Source organism: Bombina bombina, chromosome 1, assembly GCF_027579735.1.
Source record: "Bombina bombina isolate aBomBom1 chromosome 1, aBomBom1.pri, whole genome shotgun sequence".
Classification (NCBI taxonomy): domain Eukaryota; kingdom Metazoa; phylum Chordata; class Amphibia; order Anura; family Bombinatoridae; genus Bombina; species Bombina bombina.
Genome location: NC_069499.1, coordinates 625,695,841 through 625,714,683, shown reverse-complemented (window position 1 = coordinate 625,714,683; position 18,843 = coordinate 625,695,841). Strand labels below are relative to the sequence as shown.

Here is an 18,843-nt window from a genome sequence, read left to right as displayed (position 1 = left end):
ACCACCCTGTGATCATTATTTATTTGTTTTTTTTTAGTTGTTTGACACTCGCATTTACACACAAAAAAATAGCTTATTTTTTTAAGGTACCCAAATAAATCATATCTCTTTTTTTTTCAGCAAACCAAGCATTTTAAGAAATAAACTTTGGTTTGAAATACACTAACGTGGGAAAATGTCACCATATAAATGCAAAAACAAATGGCATCAAAAATAGCAACAAATAAGTCATTATTTTTTAAATACTTCAAATACACATTGTATTGTCACACATTTACCAACAAATCACTGTTGCGTAACACCAATATTTACAATTGTATACCTGTATTGTTTTATAAAAAATAATAATTAGTAATCAGAAGGTAAAATGTATTATTTTTGTCATTTTGTACCATTTTGTGACGTGTGCAGAAAAGTATAGGTTTAGAATATCTAACTATAAAAAATGGGTCTATATCGGGGGGCGGAGCCGGTAGCGACTAAGATGGTCGCATAAACTCCGAGCTCCGTGTAAGCCAGAGACAACTTACGGCATATATGCCATCAGAACAAGGCTAGCCACCTTCACAAATATAAGAGAGGAAAGGCTCTTAAGAGGTCATTCTGCAACTAAAGAGAACCCGGAGCCGCATGGCTATAATGGCGGCGTAGAGCGGAAACGGCATTGAAACCATCACAGAGTCTCAGGTGGCGCACTTGCAGCAACAACTTCAACCGCATCAGAAAGTCATCTGCGCTGACAAAAACACACTTTACAGGCACGGCTGTTTATGAAAAGAGGCGCAGGATAACTTATGTGACGCCGGCTAAACACAGGTATCTGGCAGTTTATACCATCACATAAAGGGGAGATGACAATATACACGCGGGAGTTTAAGACATAAGACCCCATATAACTCAGCCTGAATAAGGGGATTTGTCCAGATAACTAAGCGGAGGGGCACAACCTTAAACCCATCTATAACAAAACGCCTTATAAAGAGACATAAGCACTTTGTATCAAGACAGATAAACTGCGCACACTATAGATCACGCTTTAAACCCATTTACAGCAAAAAGCCCTATAAAGAGACATAAGCGCTTGGAATTAAGACAGATAAACTGCGCACATTATAGATCACGCTTGAGGGGCACTACTCTCACTGTAGGGGAGAAGACAGATCATACCTAATAACAGGAGTGAGTTTACAAAGATAAGGCCTAGTAACACAAGAAAATATCAAACTTCACATAAGAACTGAAGGGATCTTTCAACCCCAAATGGCCTCTAGGAGGAATATCAAATCGGACAAGGTGTCTAAACCAATATTAAACAAAAATTCTTCAGTGGCCTCCTATTTTAACCCCTCTGAAAGTGCAAACATTCAAACGACAACCACCCCTCCATCAGCAATGGCATCTCCACAATCACAGATAGCACTGAGCGACTCCCAATCGTCAAATGTGGTTCAGGTTCCTTCTAATATATTGTCAGCACTTCCATCTAAGCAGGATATAGCGGACATTGTCCGTGCATGTGTGCGTGAGGAACTTGCAGACCTAAAACAGGACATTAATGCTATAGGGTTCAGGGTGGAAGCCCTTGAAGAAAATAATGACACTATGAGGGAAGATCTGGACAGCTTACAAACTCAAGCAGATAATGTTACTTCTACCATTGAGGCTTTGCATTCTAAAATCGAAGACCTAGAGAACAGAAGTAGAAGAAAAAATCTAAGGATAAGAGGGGTACCTGAATCAGTATTGCCTAAAGATCTGCCTACATACTTGCCTGCCCTGTTTAACCATCTAAAAGGCACTACAGATAAAGAAGAAATACCTTGGGATCGGGCTCATAGAGCCTTGAGAGCTAGGCCACCTGACTCAGCCCCACCTAGGGATATTATTATTAAGTTCAAGAACTACAGAGATAAAGAAGAAATTCTTAATCTATCACGGAAAAATCAACCTATTAGATTCCGGGGCACAGTGGTGCAATTCTATGCAGACCTCTCGCAAAGAACATTGCAAAAACGCAAGGAATTTTCCCCACTGACGCAACTTTTGCGCAATAAACGTATCCCATACAGATGGGGTTTCCCTACTCATCTTGTAGTAATTCATGAAGAGAGAAGAGTGATATGTGACGACATTTCAGAAGCCTCAAGATTCTGTGAAATACTACATTTGGATCTGCCGGACCTTAACAACCCACCTCAAGCAGGTTCTTCAACCATCAACCAGCAGCGTGAACGAAATAACTGGTCCCTGACTCCAGCTAAACCGCAGAGGCGCCCTGCAGCCGCAAGGGCATTAAAAGTTGGCACCTGAGCATGGACAGACCCTAACTCACCTTACTATAGCAAAACACTAGGACCTATATCCATTTACAATGTTGTTTATACCGCATAGTCCTATCTGTACGGGAAACCGTAGGACATTAGCTTGCAGACGACATCTCCTGCAACCCCTGTTGGGAATCCTGGATACGTGAGTATGATTGTAATATCTGTGATGAAAGGCATCTCCTAAGGACATAGCCAAAGACTTTCAGTGGAACTTAACAGTAGATAACATCTCACTACCAGTTTTCAAGAACGTTCTCATTACTCTAGTTATGCTAGTAAATTGATCTATTGCAGATAATCTAATATACTCTTTGATATGTTATCATACGTTCCCTGTTGTCAAAGCCTTTACGACTTTTAATATAGGCTTACATTTATTTCCCTCAGTTACTTATTTGTTATTTACATTGGTGTAAAGGTAGTCACTTTGCCTGCACTAATGGTTAATATGTCACATCTCGGGCAATTCGAGCCGAGACGAATATGTTATTTTTGTTGTTATTACAGTTATTTATGTTATATTACTAGTTACAGGTTACCTATCATGATGAGCTATGTATTTCTGTTCCAATGTCTGAAAAATTATTTTAGCATGTGTGCAAGGTTCAAGAAGGGTGCAGATCACTTCAGCAAACTGACTAATGGCCACTAAGCAAACATCAACACCACTTACAATACTTACTCAGAATGTTAAAGGGTTTCTCTCTCCTTGTAAAAGGTCAAAGGCTCTATCAGATCTATATAAGAAAAAGGCCGACATATTGTTTTTGCAGGAGACACATTTTAAAAAATCACAAATCCCGAAGTATTTTGGTAAGCACTACACGCAGCATTTTCACAACACTGCGTTAACCAAACACTGTGGGGTCAGTATTTTAATTCGCAAAAATATCCCTGTTACGCTTTTGCAGTCAGCCAAAGATGGGGAAGGTAGGTTTTTGGGAATAACAGGTTTACTATACGGCAGGCCAATCACATTAGTTAATATCTATGCCCCTAATACTCAACATATACCATTTTTTAAAACAATGTTCCGTAAAATATTAGATATTGCTAAAGGCCCAATATTTCTTGGAGGCGACTTCAATCTCCCATTTCAACCCTCCATGGACACCTCCAACCCGCAACCTAGAACATCAAAAGGCACCCTGTCATACTTATGGAAGGCTCTGAGAGATTATAACCTATACGACATTTGGCGCTTTACACACCCTTCAACAAAAGACTACACTTTCTATTCTCACCCCTCACAGTCATACAGTAGGATAGACTATCTCCTCACAAATCAAGCAGGCCTCTCCTTAATAAACAACTCTGCAATTTTACCTACATCTTGGTCTGACCACTCGGCAGTAAAGATACAGATCGTATGGTCTAATACACCTACAAGCCCCTTCCAATGGAGATTGGATGACTCATTACTGACGCATCCACTCTTTGTAGACCATCTTTCTAAAACAATAGAGGAATACTTCCAGATCAATAATGATTCGGTGAAGGATCCATATGTGGTTTGGGAAGCTCATAAATGCACACTAAGAGGGGAATTCATAAAATATAAGGCACACATCCAAAAAACTTCTAGACAGCTCTACACAACCTTGACTTCCAGATTGGGTCATTTAGAATACACGCATAAGAAAGACCCCAAAAATACCTCTATCCTACATGAAATAGGTGAAGTTAGAGAACAATTAGAAACATTTCTTGCTCTAGAACATCAGAAAACTGCTCTGAAACTAAAACAAAAATTTTATCATGAAAGTAACAAAGCAGGTAAAATGCTGGCCAGGAACCTCAAGAGAACTAGGTTAAAATCATTTATACACGAACTAAAATCCCCCCATAACACTACTGTAAATACAACCCCAGATATCCTAAACCAGTTTCATGAATATTATTCAACTCTCTATAATTTACAAGATAAGGCCTCAGACACTGACATACAGCTTAAAGAACTCATTCAAACATATTTAACTTCATGTAATCTTCCTTCAATTTCCCCGGAACAACAGGAGGCATTAGACTCCTCAATAACTCAAAACGAAATCCTAGCAGCTATAAAAGACCTCACCCCAGGTAAAAGTCCAGGCCCAGATGGATTTTCTGCTAAATACTACCAGACATTTGCCTCAACCCTTACCCCGTCCCTATACAAGCTTTATAACAACATGTCCTTTGATAATCCACCCCCTCCCTCGATGCTGGCAGCATATATCGTAGTACTCCCGAAACCGGGCAAGACTCCCGATACACCAGCAAACTTCCGACCCATCTCCTTGTTAAACATCGACACCAAAATATACGCGAAGATAATAGCGAATAGACTGTCTAATTTACTCCCTCAACTAATTCATTACAATCAAGTTGGTTTTACCCCATACCGTGAGGCTAGAGACAACACCATTAAAATACAAACACTGATTTGCCATGCATCAAAAGCAAAAATCCCCACAATCTTCGCGTCCTTGGACGCGGAAAAAGCCTTTGATCGGCTGAATTGGACCTTTCTTGAACAAATTTTGATCAAATTTGGTTTCCCCAACACATTTATTTCTAAAATAATGTCCCTATATAGTACCCCAAACGCACAAATTAGACTGAACGACGCTACGTCCCCGACCTTTACTATCCATAACGGCACACGACAGGGCTGCCCCCTATCCCCACTGCTGTTTGCTTTAGCTATGGAGGCCCTGGCAACTAGAATTAGAAACAATGGGAATATTTCTGGCATAAAAATCCAAGAGAGAGATTACAAGATCTCTCTATATGCAGATGACATCCTGTTATCTATAACAAACCCACTTATCTCCATGCCCGAACTCCACAAGGAATTTCAAATTTACGGTAGGTTATCAAATTTCAAGATCAATGCCTTAAAATCTGAATTTATGGGAGTGGAAACCTCAATGACGGAACTTAATCACATACAATCCACATACCAATATAGGCTTCAGAAGAACTCTTTAAAATATCTAGGCATTAATGTTACACTTAACCCTCAAAATATGTTTAATGCAAACTATACCCCCCTATTGCACAATATACAGAAAGAACTACAAGCCTGGCACAACAAAACATTATCGTGGCTAGGTAGACTACATGCCATAAAAATGACTATCTTGCCAAAAATCCTATATATTTTTCAAACTATTCCACTCGCGCTACCCAACCCCTTTCTCAACAAACTCCAAAACATACTAAACACTTTCCTATGGAACAATAGACGCCCTAGAATAGCAAAAAATATCATCTATCGCCCTAAACTACAGGGAGGGTTGGGCATGCCAAACTTACATTATTACTTTATGGCATGTACACTCACACGGATAATAGATTGGTGTAAACATGGTATACACAAAGAATGGGTAAAACTAGATCATGATTTAGCACAAAACACACAACTAGGAGCAAGCTGTTGGGTACCTCACATTCACAGGACTCTAGATCCATCTACATCAGAAATAACCAGACTCACCTTTAAAACATGGGACAAATGCCTCATTAAATTCCTGTCGTTTTCCAGTTTACCATCCCCTCTAACCCCCCTAAAACATAATCCTGAAGCACAGAGATTTCACCATATTCCATATACAGGGGATTTAACCTTAAGAGATGTTATCCCATGTAGCCTGGCAATGGACGACAAATCCCTTAAACCCAAGAAGGTCTTGCAGGAAACTTTTGGAAGTTATTTCAACCCGTGGTTTAGATATTTTCAGTTAAATCACTATTTGAACACACATACTAAGCGCACACAATTTTATAGAACATTATCCCCCTTTGAGTCTATATGCAGATCCGACACTTACTCTAAAGGTTCTCTCTCTATAATCTATAAACTGCTGCTAGACCACCATTCTAAAAATCTCCCAACTTACACAAATAAATGGTCAGAGGAACTCCAAATTCCTATTTCATCGAAACAATGGGCAAGAATATTTAACAATATGTGCTCTCATACATCATCTATAGCACAGCTGGAATCCAACATAAAACTGCTATGCAGGTGGTACAAAACCCCAGTTAATTTAGCCACGATGTATGGCCTTAACGACAATAAGTGTTGGAGAGCATGTGGAGGGGTGGGTAACTACCACCACATTTGGTGGACATGCCCTCTTATTGGCCAATATTGGAAAGATATCCACCTAGCCATCAAACAGTCAATTAACATTGAGATACCCCTAGATCCCCTCATATTCTTATTTAATAGCACACCAAAAATTAAATGTAAATTGAGACAAAAGCTAATAATTATTCTACTCAACTGCGCTAGACGGTTGATACCCAGGAAATGGAAATCAACTACTGCTCCTTTACTGTCGGAGTGGCGCTCTTTAGTTAATCACACACTAGCGATGGAAAAGTATTATTATTGTGCTACGAAAAGATTAGACGATTTTTTAGCAATAAACTTAATATGGGAAGAATATTGCCATTCCATACAATGTACTGCACCTAATGTATCATAAATCTAATAGAGTATAGAATAAGTCAATTGATGTAAAACCCTGAGATAACTGTTAAAGGGAGAATTAACAATATAACTTTGCAAGATTTAATAAAGTGACTAATAGAAACTTAATGTATCAGGAACAGTGAAGGGAAAATTGGGGATCAAATTGTACTGTGACCAAATCCAATTCACCTGTATCCATCCCTTTTTATGTACTTTCTTTTTATTGATGAATGATGTAACCTGTTTCGTTCTGTCTGTTTATTTGTTTCAATAAAAAATTAAAAAAAAAAAATAAAAAAATAAAAAAATGGGTCTATATCAAAAGACCGAAGTACAGAAGAACGAATGCTGCAATCCCGAAGTTCTAAAGGCAGGTGGAGGCAAAATGATAGTGAAGATGGGGACATCACAGCACATCATATATAGGTTTTTTTAAGTTTTTTAAGTTTTAAAGGATTTTGCATTTTCAGGGTTTTGATTTTTGGATTTTGTTCTTTCTGCATTTTGATTTTCAGGATTTTAGACATTCATGATTATTATCTTTCTCGATTTCAACATTCTGTCTTATGGTATTAGGGATTTTGAGTTTCGAAATTTTGATTGCCTCCCATAAAAAAATACATTTTAAAACCCACTGGGGCCTAGTTATCAAGCCGTCAACCTCAAATACGCTGGAATTCCGCAGCGTATTTGTGGCGAGGCTGATTCGCCTTAGTTATCAAAGGCTCGAGACCGGCAAAAGTAGAATTTTGTGACGTAAACTTCGATCCGCCGGACTCAGTCCGACACAGATCGATTCTTACGTCACTCCAGATGTTCCGCACACAAGTGCGGCACATTCTCACTACTTTTGCTAGCTATCAAAAAACTAGCAGGTACGCTCGGCACTTTTACGGCCCAGCGTACCTGGTTTTCAAACCGCCACCCCTGGAGGTGGCGGATCACATAGGAATCAATGGGAGTCTGACCATAGCGAAAGTACAAGTTCGCTGCTGACAGACATCCCATTCATTCCTATGGGAGCTGTCTACACCTAACACTCTAACATGTACCCCGAGTCTAAACACCACTAATCTGACCCCCCTACACCGCCGCAACTAAATAAAGTTATTACCCCCTAAACCGCCGCTCCCGGAGCCCACCGCAAGCTACTCTATACATATTAACCCCTAAACCGCCGCTCCCGGAGCCCACCGCAAGCTACTCTATACATATTAACCCCTAAACCGCCGCTCCCGGAGCCCACCGCAACTATAATAAATGTATTAACCCCTAAACCGCCGCTCCCTGAACCCGCCGCAACCTATATTAAATGTATTAACCCCTATCCTGCCCCCCCACACCGTCGCCACCTATAATAAATTTATTAACCCCTAATCTGCCCCCCCTACACCGTCGCCACCTATAATTAATTTATTAACCCCTATCCTGCCCCCCACTACGCCGCCGCCACTGTAATAAAATTATTAACCCCTAAACCTAAGTCTAACCCTAACCCTAACGCCCCCCTAACTTAAATATTAATTAAATAAATCTAAATAAATTAACTCTTATTAACTAAATGAATCCTATTTAAAACTAAATACTTACCTTTAAAATAAACCCTAATATAGCTACAATATAAATAATAATTATATTCTAGCTATCTTAGGATTTATATTTATTTTACAGGTACCTTTCAATTTATTTTAACTAGGTACAATAGCTATTAGTTAATAACTATTTATTTAATAGCTTACCTAGCTAAAATAAAGAGAAATGTACCTGTGAAATAAATCCTAACCTAAGTTACAATTACACCTAACACTGCACTATACTTTAATAAATTATTCCTATTTAAAAATAAATACTTACCTGTAAAATAAACCCTAAGATAGCTACAATATAATTAATAATTATATTATAGCTATCTTAGGATTTATATTTATTTTACAGGCAACTTTGTATTTATTTCAGCTAGTTAGAATAGTTATTAAATAGTTATTAACTATTTAATAACTACCTAGCTAAAAGAAATACAAAATTACCTGTAAAATAAATCCTAACCTAAGTTACAATTAAACCTAATACTACACTATCATTAAATTAACTAAATAAACTACCTACAAATAACTACAATTAAATACAATTACATAAACTAACTAAAGTACAAAAAATAAAAAAAGCTAAGTTACAAAAAATAAAAAAGTAAGTTACAAACATGTTAAAAATATTACAACAATTTTAAGCTACTTACACCTAATCTAAGCCCCCTAATAAAATAACAAACCCCCCCAAAATAAAAAAATCCCTACCCTATTCTAAATTAAATAAATTTCAAAGCTCTTTTACCTTACCAGCCCTTAAAAGGGCCATTTGTGGGGGCATGCCCCAAAAAGTTCAGCTCTTTTGCCTGTAAAAGAAAAATACAACCCCCCCTCCAACATTAAAACCCACCACCCACATACCCCTAATCTAACCCAAACCCCCCTTACAAAAACCTAACACTAATCCCCTGAAGATCATCCTACCTTGAGTCGTCTTCACTCAGCCGAGCCACCGATGAAACTGAAGAGGACATCCAGAGCGGAAGAAGTTAATCCTCCAAGCGGCGCTGAAGAAATCTTCCATCCGATGAAGTCATCATCCAGGCGGCGCTGAAGAAGTCTTCGATCCGGCCGATGTCATCTTCAAAGAGGCGCTGAAGAGGTCTTCTATCCGGGCGAAGTCATCTTCCAAGCCGGGTCTTGAATCTTCCTTCCGCCGACGCGGAACCACCTTCTTCACCGACGGACTACGACGAATGACGGCTCCTTTAAGGGACGTCATCCAAGATGGCGTCCCCTCAATTCCGATTGGCTGATAGAATCCTATCAGCCAATCGGAATTAAGGTAGGAAAAATCTGATTGGCTGATGGAATCAGCCAATCAGATTGAGCTCGCATTCTATTGGCTGTTCCGATCAGCCAATAGAATGCGAGCTCAATCTGATTGGCTGATTGGATCAGCCAATCAGATTGAACTTCAATCTGATTGGCTGATTCCATCAGCCAATCAGATTTTTCCTACCTTAATTCCGATTGGCTGATAGAATCCTATCAGCCAATCGGAATCGAGGGGACGCCATCTTGGATGAGGTCCCTTAAAGGAGCCGTCATTCGTCGTAGTCCGTCGGTGAAGAAGGTGGTTCCGCGTCGGCGGAAGGAAGATTCAAGACCCGGCTTGGAAGATGACTTCGCCCGGATAGAAGACCTCTTCAGCGCCTCTTTGAAGATGACATCGGCCGGATCGAAGACTTCTTCAGCGCCGCCTGGATGATGACTTCATCGGATGGAAGATTTCTTCAGCGCCGCTTGGAGGATTAACTTCTTCCGCTCTGGATGTCCTCTTCAGTTCCATCGGTGGCTCGGCTGAGTGAAGACGACTCAAGGTAGGATGATCTTCAGGGGATTAGTGTTAGGTTTTTGTAAGGGGGGTTTGGGTTAGATTAGGGGTATGTGGGTGGTGGGTTTTAATGTTGGGGGGGGGTTGTATTTTTCTTTTACAGGCAAAAGAGCTGAACTTTTTGGGGCATGCCCCCACAAATGGCCCTTTTAAGGGCTGGTAAGGTAAAAGAGCTTTGAAATTTATTTAATTTAGAATAGGGTAGGGATTTTTTTTATTTTGGGAGGGTTTGTTATTTTATTAGGGGGCTTAGATTAGGTGTAAGTAGCTTAAAATTGTTGTAATATTTTTAACATGTTTGTAACTTACTTTTTTATTTTTTGTAACTTAGCTTTTTTTATTTTTTGTACTTTAGTTAGTTTATGTAATTGTATTTAATTGTAGTTATTTGTAGGTAGTTTATTTAGTTAATTTAATGATAGTGTAGTATTAGGTTTAATTGTAACTTAAGTTAGGATTTATTTTACAGGTAATTTTGTATTTCTTTTAGCTAGATAGTTATTAAATAGTTAATAACTATTTAATAACTATTCTAACTAGCTAAAAGAAATACAAAGTTACCTGTAAAATAAATATAAATCCTAAGATAGCTATAATATAATTATTAATTACATTGTAGCTATCTTAGGGTTTATTTTACAGGTAAGTATTTAGTTTTAAATAGGAATAATTTATTAAAGTATAGTGTAGTGTTAGGTGTAATTGTAACTTAGGTTAGGATTTATTTCACAGGTACATTTCTCTTTATTTTAGCTAGGTAAGCTATTAAATAGTTAATAACTATTTAATAGTTATTGTACATGGTTAAAATAAATTGAAAGTTACCTGTAAAATAAATATAAATCCTAAGATAGCTAGAATATAATTATTATTTATATTGTAGCTATATTAGGGTTTATTTTAAAGGTAAGTATTTAGTTTTAAATAGGATTCATTTAGTTAATAAGAGTTAATTTATTTAGATTTATTTAATTAATATTTAAGTTAGGGGGGCGTTAGGGTTAGACTTAGGTTTAGGGGTTAATCATTTTATTACAGTGGCGGCGGCGTAGTGGGGGGCAGGATAGGGGTTAATAAATTTATTATAGGTGGCGACGGTGTAGGGGGGGCAGATTAGGGGTTAATAAATTTATTATAGGTGGCGACGGTGTAGGGGGGGCAGGATAGGGGTTAATAAATTTAATATAGGTTGCGGCGGGTTCATGGAGCGGCGGTTTAGGGGTTAAACTATTATTTGCGGCGAGGTGCGGGATCAGCAGGATAGGGGTTAATAACTTTATTATAGAGGGCAGCGGTATAGGGGGGCAGGATAGGGGTTACTAGGTATACTGTAGGTGGCAGCGGTGTCCGGGAGCGGCGGTTTAGGGGTTAATACATTTATAAGACTTGCGGCAGGGTCTAGGAGCGGCGGTTTAGGGGTTAATACATTTATAAGACTTGCGGCAGGGTCTAGGAGCGGCGGTTTAGGGGTTAGTAACTTTATTTAGTTGCGGGAGGCTCCGGGGCGCCGGTATAGGGGGTAGAACAGTGCAGTTTAGTGTGAGTGCTTAGTGACAGGCTAGCAATAAAGCTGGGAAAAAGCCGAAGGGCAGCGAGATCGGATGAGTGATAACTGTCACAGTCCGCTGCTCATCGCCCCGCGGCTTTTTGACAGCTTTATTTGATAACTTAGGCGTATTTTTTAAGGTCCGCGGCGGCGAAGGTAGGCGAGCTTAGGCGGGCGTATTGGGCCGGCGAAGCAAGAAAAGTAGACGGCTTGATAACTACCCCCCACTGTGTTTTTATGCTACCACCCTCACAGTGTAGAAAAAAAATATTTTGGTAGGAGAAAAAAACAGTTGTACCAAAAGGGAGGCAATCAAAATACCTGAACTCAAAATCCCTAATACCATAAGACAGAATCTTGAAATCCAGAAAGATCATAATTCCTAATGTCTAAAATCCAGAAAATCAAAATGTAGAAAGAACAAAATCCAGAAATTATAAAATCCCTAAAATCAAAATCTCTAAAATGCAAAATCCCTAAAATGCAAAATCCCTAAACTTAAAAAAAGGTATGATGTGCTGTGGTGTCCCCATCTTCACTATCTTTTTGCCTCTGCCTGGGGGGTTCAAGGGGGGTGAATCACCCCATGTAAACCTCATTCCCCAAGGATCGGCGAACGCCCCTTGAACCCCCCAGGCAGAGGCTGCTCAGCCAATCTAACCGGTGATCGCTTTTGGATTGTGGTTTTTCTAAGTGTTGGTAATCTTGCAGGATTTTATTGTTTCAGGATTCTGGTTTTCAGTATTTGACAAGTAATGGATTTAATTTTTTAGGAATTTTAATATTCAGGAATATGTTGTTTTGTCATTTTTAAGTTTCGGTATTTAGAACTTCGGGATTGCGGCATTCGTCTTGTGTACCTCGGTCTTTTAATATAGACTAGTACCAAAAATCATCCTCTATAGAATTTCACAACATATCATATCTTTTTACCTTCACTTAATTCTCCCTTTTATTTTGACTCTTAAAATGTTGTATTTGTTCAGCAAAAAATAAAAAAGTGAATAATTGTTCTCTCTGTATACAGCAAAATACAATTACTGTTCTCTCTGTGGCCTATTTATTAATGTTCGAGCGGACATGATCCGATATTGTGGATCATGTCTGCTGCACATCGATAAATGCCGACAGCATACGCTCTCGGCATTTATCATTGCACCAGCAGTTCTGGTAAACTTCTGGTGCAATGCCGCGCCCTGCAGATTTGCAGCCAATCGGCCGCTAGCAGGGGGTGTCAATCAATCCGATCATATTCGATCGGGTTGATTTCTGGTGATTACTGTCAGCCACCTCAGAGCAGGCGGAGAGTTTATGGAGCAGTGGTCTTTAGACGGGGCATGGAGCTTGATGAATATGCCCCTCTGTCTTGACAAAATCAGAATCAGTGGTAAAAAAATAGCACACACAACTTGTTAAGGCACGGAATCCTGGATTTGCTACATCCAAATGCAGAAAAAAATCAAAAGTGACTCCAGCCTCTGTGTTTATGAAGGGAACTTTATTGCTTCATACCAGGGTCCAAGGAAAAAAGTGTCCTTAGACCCTGGTATGAAGCAATAAACAAAGGTTAAATGTACCTCTATATTTAAAGGGACAGTCAACACCACAATTGTTATTGTTTAAAAAGATAGGTAACACCTTTACTACCAATTCACCAGCTTTGCACAAACAACATTGTTATATTAATATACTTTATAACATTTAAATCTCTAAATTTCTGCCTGTTTCTAAGCTCCTACAGAAAGCCTCTTATCACATGCTTTTTTATTTGCTTTTTCACAACAGGAGACTGCTAGTTCATGTGGGCCATATAGATAAACATTGTGCTCACGTCCGTGGGTTGTGGTTGACACTGCACTCATTGGGGCCGATTTATCAAGTGTCTGTCCAACATGATCCGCTCAGCGGATCATGTCTGACAGACATCGCTGAAATTTTACAATTTAACATTGCACAAGCAGTTATGGTAAACTGCTTGTGCATTGTGCAATTCTGCCCCCTCCAGATTTGGGGCCAATAGGCCACTAGCAGGGGGTGTCAATCGACCCGATTGTATACGATAGGGCAGATTGATGTCCGCAGGCTCAGAGGAGGCATAAGATCGCTGCTTCTTAATTGCTGTTTCCGACAAGCCTGAAGGGAAACAGCTGCATTGGGGCCGATTGACAGCTTGTTAAATCAGCCCCATTGGTTAAAATGCAAGTCAATAGATAATAAATAAATAGGCATGTGATCATGCGCTGTGAGAAGAGGCTTAGATACAAGGTAATCACGGAGGTTTAAAGTATATTAATATAACTAGGTTGGTTGTGCAAAACTGGGGAGTGGGTAATAAAGGGATTATCTCTTTTTTGGAGTTGACTGTCCCTTTAATGACTTATTCGTTTATGCAGGAAAGGGGGTACTAATCGATTAAATAATAATTGTTGTCTGAATTTTGGTCAGGAAATGGGTTAATCAGTGCTATAGCTGTCTGGCTAGGAAAGAGATTAATAGTTGTGCTTTCTGTCTGTCTAGCAAAAGAAAATTATTATCAGGCATAGCAAATAAGATATAAAATGGTTTGGGATAATTTAAAATTGTCTGCTTAGGGAAGCACAAAACAGAAACAGAAATATATCACTAGGTGTTTCAAGTACCACATTGCCACCTTTGCAGAGCAATCAGCATCGTTTTAATGGATAAAGGAAATATATTATATGACAGAGACGGCACAACAAAGGTTTTCTGCTCCTGTAGTGATTCTAAAAGGAATTGTCATTATTTTCATGTAAAATAGTCATATAGATTTACCATGTAAAAAGTATTTTAGTCCTTTTTGAGTGGAATCTACTCTCTTCACTGAATTTATTACAGGGCTATGTAATGATTAATGAGATGTGCTATCTCGACATGTTGCTATGGTTACTAGCTGTCCACCACAAAATACAGGACAGTTTGTCACTGACCAGGCACAATGTTATGTGGGGTCACAAAATACCCTCCACACACACACACAAAGCTCTACCTTAGCCCCCCACTCTGATCTCACAATATATATTCATATTTGAGCAGTCATTTTATCTCTTGGCTGCCAGTAATATACAAATTAATCATTTTACCTCTTTGGCTGCTAGTAACACACATAAACAGAAGTTATTTGCCCCCCCCCCCAACTGCCCCTCACTTCTTTCTGCTCCATATTTGTATGTGCAAAGTATGCATTTTACATTTAGCAAACACTCAGGGACAATAATCACAAAGGGGCCAATTGAAGGCTCGCCGAAACAGAAGTTATGAAGCAGCGGTCCATAACTTGTCCGCCTGCTCTGAGGCCGCGGACAGAAATCAACCCATTGGGTTTATTGACACCCCCTGCTAGTGGCTGCGATTGGCCGCAAATCTGCATGGGCGGCATTGCACCAACAGTTCACAAGAACTGCTGGTGCAATGATAAATGCCGACAGCGTATGCTGTCGGCATTTATCGATGTGCAGCGGACATGATACGCATTAGAATGTGCTGCTGAACACCCAGATATACAAGAAGCTTTCTATTAAAATATTAACTCACTCCTCAGTAAGGTTAAGACTGATAATACATTTAGGGCTAGATTACAAGTGGAGCACTAATTTATTTTTTAAATGTCCGCCAATTGCCCCAGAATAACATGTGAGGTCTCTTTTTTTTAAAAAAAAAAAAACAAAAAACTGCACTTTTTTGGAGGCCTTTACATTGCATTCTATGGGGACTGTGTGTTCCCAGTAAATATATATGTATTTGCTTATATACATATGTCTCTTTACAAATGTATATACATATATATTTATGTGTTAATGTGAGTATATATACATATAAACACATACATACATATTTATATATTCATACACATGTATATTTATGTGTTAATATGAGTATATATACATATAAACACATACATACATATTTATATATTCATATACATATATATTTATGTGTTAATATGAGTATATATACATATAAACACATACATACATATTTATATATTCATATACATATATATTTATGTGTTAATATGAGTATATATACATATAAACACATACATACATATTTATATATTAATATACATATATATTTATGTGTTAATATGAGTATATATAGTGTAACAGGGACCACTTTTAACCACGGTCTTCTAGGGCACAAATGCAGCACAGGACAGTCCACTCTAGTTTAAAAGGCTTTATTTTTCACAGCAATAACAAACAGGCAGTTCATTTTCAAAAGAGGGAAATCCTTCCTCTGCAGCAAAGTTAAGTACTTTTACATGTGTCCCAGCACTTCACAGCATTCCACAAGTACTTTGTAAAAATAATGTCCTTTTACAGTTCACAGGAACAAAAGTCTTTTACACAGTGTAACAAACACACACACCAGCTTCTGTAGCTGTGTAACTCTCTCTCAAGGCCTAAGTGAGGCTGCTATTTAAACCCTCACAACATCTAATTAGCCACACCTGTGATTAGCTGCTGGACAGCTTCACAGCTGTCTGGGATAATGGCCCACCCTCTCTCCAATTATCCCAAACCCCAGGGACCCAGAACACAGTTTATCAACTGCATAATCAAATACACACTCTTTCTCCCTGGGGTTTTAACTGAAAGGAGAAATAGCATGTACAATGCTTGGTCTTAAATATCTTCCATTTATAACCAGGCCTTGCTTTCTGTCACATATCCTCCCCCCCAGCTCACACCCAGTGGGTTGAGCGACCATGAACATCAATGAATGTACCCCAGAGAAACCATCAGCATTGCCCTGCAAAAGACCAGCCCTGTGCTCAACAGTAAAATTGAAAGGTTGCAAGCCAAGAAACCACTCAGTAACCCCTGAATTTGTTTCCTTATTCTGACTCATCCATGTGAGAGGAGCATGATCTGTTATTAATTAAAATTTTCTTCCCAACAGATAGTACCTAAGGGTATCTAAAGCCCACTTAATGGCAAGGCATTCTTTCTCCACTATAGAATAGTTCTTTTCCTGTGAAATAAGTTTTCTGCTTAGGAAAAGGACAGGATGCTCTTCTCCCTGACACTCCTGCGAGATAACTGCTCCTAAACCAACATCAGAGGCATCTGTCTGTACAATAAAATCTTTAGCGAAATTGGGGGTTACCAAAACTGGATGGGCACAAAGGGCATCTTTCAAATGCTTAAAAGCTTGTTCTGCTTCTGGGGACCATTTTATCATAATTGGGGCCCTTGCTTTTGTGAGATCTGACAAGGGTGCCGCAATTGTAGCGAAATTCGGGATAAACCTTCTATAATAACTAGTTATCCCAATAAATGCTCTTACTTGTTTTTTAGTTAGAGGCTGTGGTCAGTTCTGTATGGCCTCTACTTTTGTTGTCTGAGGTTTAACTAATCCTCTACCAATAGTATAACCCAAGTACTTAGCTTCCTGTAAACCAACAGTACATTTTGCAGGATTGGCAGTTAACACAGCGGACCGTATTGCATCAAGTACTGCTTGAACTTTTGGAAGATGGGATTCCCAATCTGTACTATAAATTATAACATCATCCAAATATGCTGCCGCATAACGAACATGGGGTTTCAGAATTCTATCCATCATCCTCTGGAATGTTGCCGGGGCCCCATGTAAACCAAATGGCAACACCGTATACTGAAATAAGCCCTCTGGTGTTGAAAAAGCTGTCTTTTCCTTTGCTTGACTAGTGAGAGGCACCTGCCAATACCCTTTTGTTAAATCAATTGTAGTGAGATAACGTGCTTTTCCTAGCCTTTCTTTCAACTCATCTACTCTAGGCATTGGGTAGGTGTCAAATTTGGAAACACAATTAAGCTTACGAAAGTCATTACAGAACCTTAATGAACCATCCGGCTTTGGAACAAGCACGATTGGACTGTTCCACTCACTTTGTGATTCCTCAATTACCCCAAGCTTTAACATTTTTTCTACCTCCAGTTTAATAGCCTTTCTACGAGCCTCAGGGACCCTATAGGGTTTAAGGCAGACCTTCTTCCCTGGTTCTGTTATTATGTCATGCTTAATAACATTAGTTTTTCCCGGTACCACAGAAAATACCTCTTTGTTTATTCTAATAAAATCCTTGACCTCTCGCTTCTGATGTACAGATAGGGTTTCTGATATATTTACCTCTGGTTCAGTGACAGGGAGTTCTGTAGGTTTTAAGGCAACTAAAACTTCCCTATCTTTCCAAGGTTTTAACAGATTTATATGATATATTTGCTCAGGTTTCCTTCTCCCTGGCTGACTTACTTTGTAATTAACATCACCCACTTTCTCAATTATCTCATATGGGCCCTGCCAAGTAGCCAAGAATTTATTTTCAACTGTAGGGAACAGAACTAACACCCTATCCCTAGGTTGAAACACCCTGACTGTAGCATTATGGTTGTAGCTGTATTTTGTGCTTCCTGTGCTTTTCCCATATGTTCCCTTACAATGGGCATGACAGCTTCCATACGATCCTGCATTTGGGAAATATGTTCAATAATACTTCGATAAGGTGTTGTCTCTTGCTCCCAAGTCTCTTTAACTATATCTAGTAATCCCCTGGGATGCCGCCCATATATCAGTTCAAATGGGGAAAAACCTGTAGAATCCTGGGGAACCTCCCTGATAGAGAACATTAAATAGGGTAACAGAAGGTCCCAATTTCTCCCATCTGTGTCAATTACCTTTCTTAGCATACTTTTGAGAGTTTTGTTAAATCTTTTTACTAAACCATCAGTCTGAGGGTGATATACTGAGGTCCTTAGTTGTTTTATGTCCAACAACTTACCCAATTCTTTTGTAACCCTGGACATAAATGGAGTTCCTTGGTCTGTCAAAATTTCCTTAGGTATCCCGAGCATGAGTTCTTTTGCTATGGACTTTGCAGAGCTGTTACGAAGGGGAACTGCCTCAGGACAGCGTGTAGCATAATCAAGGATTACCAGTATATACTGATGTCCTCTAGCAGATTTAACCAGCGGACCCACCAATTCCATAGCAATTCTTTCAAAAGGCACATCAATTATAGGCAAGGGCACTAAAGGGTTACGAAAATCTTTAGCAGAAGCTGTAAGTTGACACTTAGG

General features: G+C 39.1%; 1 protein-coding gene across 1 annotated transcript in view; it reads left to right on the top strand.

Annotated features, from left to right (window-relative positions):
* Positions 1 to 18,843, top strand: part of LOC128660144 (relaxin receptor 1-like) — a 291,316-nt gene that overhangs the window by 138,268 nt on the left and 134,205 nt on the right. The window lies entirely within an intron of this gene.